Source organism: Centroberyx affinis, unplaced genomic scaffold (assembly GCF_046629955.1).
Source record: "Centroberyx affinis isolate AG114_WGS23_722 - 3 ecotype Tasmania unplaced genomic scaffold, CSIRO-AGI_Caff_v1 ptg001178l_1, whole genome shotgun sequence".
NCBI lineage: Eukaryota > Metazoa > Chordata > Actinopteri > Beryciformes > Berycidae > Centroberyx > Centroberyx affinis.
The window spans coordinates 15473-20343 of NW_027279707.1; the positions used below are offsets into that span (position 1 = coordinate 15473).

General features: G+C 44.4%; 1 non-coding gene across 1 annotated transcript; it reads left to right on the forward strand.

The window, feature by feature from the left end:
* The first annotated feature begins 4404 nt into the window (after window positions 1–4404).
* Window positions 4405–4476, forward strand: trnaw-cca (transfer RNA tryptophan (anticodon CCA)). The gene has a single exon. It is a non-coding gene; the product is annotated as a tRNA-Trp (tRNA).
* Window positions 4477–4871: the final 395 nt, after the last annotated feature.

Genomic DNA, 4871 nt, shown 5'->3' on the forward strand with positions numbered 1-4871 from the left:
AGAGGTTCTGAAAAGTGACACTGCAACGCTAACAGTCTATCAATGCAAAGCAAGGAAAAACGTCTGCATTCTCAGCACTGTCCACAGCTGTTGCCATCACAAGTGGCCAAAAGGCTAAACCAGAGACAATCACATACTAAAACAGAACCAAGGTCGGAGTAGATGTGCTAGATCAAATGGCAAGGAAATACTCAGTGAAAGCATCCACACGTAGATGGCCAGTGGTGATGTTTTATAATATCCTTGACCTGGCTGCGATAAATGCTTCCATCCTGTTCAAGAAATGCATCAGTGAGAGTGTCATGGAGGAACTTCATAATGCAACTCGCAAATGAACTTCGCTCCGACCACATGAGAGCAAAAGCCACACACCTGATGGTGCGAGAGCCAGGACCCAGGCAGGAGCAGCAGCAGATGGAGAGGAGAAGGCAGTGCCAAGTGCAGAGAAACTGCAAGAAAAACAACACAACACTTGTGACAAATGTCACAAGGTAGTGTGTGGGCGCCGCACATGGAAGGTGGAGATTACCTGTGTTGACTGTGAGTAATGTCAGTGAAATTGATGCGCAGTGTTTGCTCCCAAAACAACCCGATGCCTTGTTCAAGTGAGCCCACTTAGAGGAGAATACTTTCATTATGATTTTACAGCATGATATTTTCACTATTGGATATATTGATTATATTGATTATTGGAACCTTTGTGCTGTTCGCTTACACCGCCCACACATCCTCCTGAGACCCAGGGGAAAAAAAGTTTCTGAATTTTAATTTTCTTGATATATTTTAAGTGTTTAGAGTAATAAAAACAAGTTACAACAGATAAAAATATACATATATATATATTTTCATTTAATTTTTCCAGTATGTCCTCTGTAGAGGACACCAGGACTCAGTACATATAAAATGATTATCCGATCATACAATGCACCTAATATAATTTCTAATATTAGCTCATCACTTAAACACTACTAAGTGCACTATTATGACTGTAAATTTTTGGTTTGTCTATTTATTCTATTGCTTTAAAGCAATAGAATATTGGTAACACTTTATATTAGGTGTCCTTTAAAACTAATCATTTATAATCCCATAATAAATGCCTTGGTATCTACTAATAGATTAAAACAAACCCTCACTTTAGAATAGGGGTCAGAATGTCTAGGCAGTTCAGTTATTAGCCACAGATTATGTATAGAAAACAAGAAAATAACTGTGTCCTATTGTGTGCAGAAGGTGGAAAATATAGAAAGTGAGAGCCGATGTCCTCTACAGAGAAAATTTAAGTGTGCTTGCCGCCCTTGCAATGCCCCTGCCCTTGCTCCTGCCCTTAGACTTGGCGTTCACTAGTTTTGCTAAGCGGTGCAGCATTGCAATCGTTAGCATTTTGCGAGGGAACAAATCGGCGCCCAGCTATCAGCGTGCCCCCGGGAAACTCCGGGAAGCATCAGCAGTAAGCCCTCGGCGCGCCGAAACCTCCATGCTTGTCTGTGTCTCTCTCTCCGCCGACAGAACAGAGGGCTGTCAGGTGGACTGAGCCTGCGCATATGCATCGAAATAAACAGCGATATAATTGTATAGATTCTACTTTAGCTTCAGTTAGCTTTGGCTTACATGCATGATATTGGTCAGCTTGCTTACTGTGTGGGTGAAACGCCCCAAAAGTGTCTGCCTGCAGGGCTCCTCTGTGGAGTCACTTCCGGTGCAGGCTCCACTCTCAAGTCAGCTCCACTGTGAGGACAGGAAATGCACGCAAAAAAAAAAAAATTGTGCTTCTTCATGGGCAGCCTGCTCTATCACTATGTCTGAAGTTGGGGCATTTAACAGTTGGAGTTATGTATCTTTGTAGTTGTTCATGGATACAGAGCTATATGCACTCTGCCATACTTGAACATCCATTTTCCACTAAGGTTTCCTGGCTATTGATGCATTTTTTTGGACGTTTTACTCGTCATTTTTATTTGTTTTTTAAATGTTTTTAATACCGTAAACACCTTGCTACTTGTTTCTTTATGATGACTTCCAACATTCCAACTCGTAATGAATATATAGGCTACTGCATGGCTTTGTTCATGTCGTAAAATGTAGCTGATTAGTAAAACAGTCATGGTTGTTAGATGGAAGATGGTAGAGAGGTTGGCTACTGGGCAGAATCATGTTAAAGTGTATTTAGAGACCACATCAATCACACTGATTCAAGTCTACCATTGTATCATTATACTGTAATAAGTGAAGATCCGGGAGGCCAAAGAGAAGTACAGGAGGAAGCTGGAGCGGAAACTCCAGCAGAACAACATGAGAGAGGTCTGGAGTGGCATGAAGACCATCACTGGTTTCAGGCCGACTGGCGGCAGAGGTGCTGAGGGCGGCTTGGACAGAGCCAACAAACTTAATCTGTTCTTCAATAGATTTGACACGGTGATCCCTGCCCAGCCCCCCCTTGACTGATCTGCTGTCTGCCTCCAACCACCATCTACTCCACTGCCCCCCCTCCCCCTTCCTACAGCCCCCCATCCTCCAGTGAGGGTCCTACTCCCCCCCCTCTGGCTCCCAGACTGACTGCCCTCTCCAACCTGACAACTCCACCCCTCCCCCTCCCCCTCCCCTACCTGTAACCTCTACAGTGTGCTTCACAGCTGACCATGTAAGAAGACAGCTGATGAGACTCAAGCAAGGCTGCAGGCCCTGATGGTGTCAACCCCAGGGTGCTCAAAGCTTGTGCCCCCCAGCTATGTGGAGTGCTTCACCATGTCTTCAACATGAGCCTGAGTCTTCAAAGGGTCCCCGTGCTGTGGAACACGTCCTGCCTCGTTCCTGTGCCAAAGACGCCGTGTCCCGCTGGCTCCAAGGACTACAGACCGGTGGCATTGACCTCCCACATCATGAAGACCCTGGAGAGACTTGTACTGGAGCAGCTCCGACCCATGGTCAAGCCACTCTTGGACCCCCTCCAGTTCGCCTACCAGCCCCGACTTGGAGTTGAGGACGCCATCATTTACCTGCTAAACCGCGTCTACGCCCACCTGGACAAACCGGCGAGCACTGTGAGGGTCATGTTTTTTGACTTCTCCAATGCTTTCAACAGCATCCGGCCGGCTCTACTGGGTGAGAAGCTGACAGCGATGCAGGTGGATGCCCCCTCGTGTCCTGGATTGTCAACTACCTGACTGGCAGTATGTGCGCTTGCAACACTGTGTGTCAGACAGGGTGGTCAGCAACACTGGGGCCCCACAGGGGACAGTCCTGTCTCCCTTCCTCTTCACTCTCTACACCACAGACTTCAACTACCACACAGAGTCCTGCCATCTTCAGAAGTTCTCTGATGACTCTGCTATAGTTGGATGTATCAGCAAGGGTGAGGAGGCTGAGTATAGGGCTGTGGTGGGAAACTTTGTCGCAGGGTGTGAGCAGAACCATCTGCAGTTCCATGTGGCAAAGACAAAGGAGCTGGTTGTGGATCTGAAGAGGGCCAAGGCACCGGTGACCCCTGTTTCCATCGAGGGGGTCAGTGTGGACATTGTGGAGGACTACAAGTACCTGGGAGTGTACAATGACAATAAACTGAACTGGGCTAAAAACACTGAAGCCCTCTACAAGAAGGGCCAGAGCCGTCTCAACTTTTTGAGGAGGCTGAGGTCCTTCAACATCTGCCGGACAATGCTGAGGATGTTTTATGAGTCTGTGGTGGCCTCAAGTTGCATGGCATCTTGGACAATGTCTCCCACCCGCTCCATGACATGCTGGTCAAGCACAGGAGCACATTCAGTGCAAGACTCATTCCACCGAGATGCACCACAGAACGTCACAGGAACTCATTTCTGCCTGTGGCCATCAAACTTTTCAGCTCCTCCCTCAGAGTGTCAGAAACTCTGAGTCAATAGACTGGCTCTTGGACTTATTTCACCCCTGTCAGCAGTTTATAACCTCAGAATTTATAACTTATATTTAAACTGTGCAATACAGATTTTTTTGTGCAATAATAATTCAACTGTGCAATAATTATTTAATTATTTAATTATTTACACTGGTGTATATATTGGCGTATGATGCACATATTGTACATAATTCTTATTTCTCTTATTTCTATATTATTATTATTATTATCATTGTTATATATTGTTGTATAATGCACATATTTTACATATTTCTTACTTTCTTATTTCTATTTTTCTTATAATTTCTCTATGCTTATATATATTCTCCTCTACAATGTGAGCAACTGCAATGTAACCCAATTTCCCCTCGGGGATCAATAAAGTATTTCTGATTCTGATTCTGAATGTGGATCTGTGTGTGCATAAAGGTAGTAATAGGCAGGATTGCCTGTATTTATAAAGGTTATCTTTTTTTTTGTCAGCTGTTTGGTTTGTCTCAGCTGATTAATGAACCTGTCAACGATGTAAAACAGACTCTGTGGCGCAACGGTAGCGCGTCTGACTCCAGATCAGAAGGTTGCGTGTTCAAACCACGTCAGGGTCAAACTGTGCATGTGTAACTCTGTATGTACATCTTCATGGATGCAGCACTGTATGTACGAAAAGGTGTTAATTTAAGAATTTGAATGTTGTTGCTATGGTCTGTGACAGTCAAATCAATATTTGTGAACAAGAGGAATTCTTCACAAGGTAATTTTGCCCAAATGAGCTCTATGCTATAGCAGTATTAGCAATTCTAAAGCAGAAAATATACTACTGTTCTCAGATAAAACCCACTGTGTTCTCACAGTCAGTTAATACGGTGACCATGAAATGCAAAACACAATTTGTTTTTCTGAAAGGTTGTTGTTTACATCACATGACATCACAGGTTTGAGTCTTAGGTCTGTGGTTTCTGGTCACAAAACATTAATTGTACAGCTGATTGGCATTCTGTTT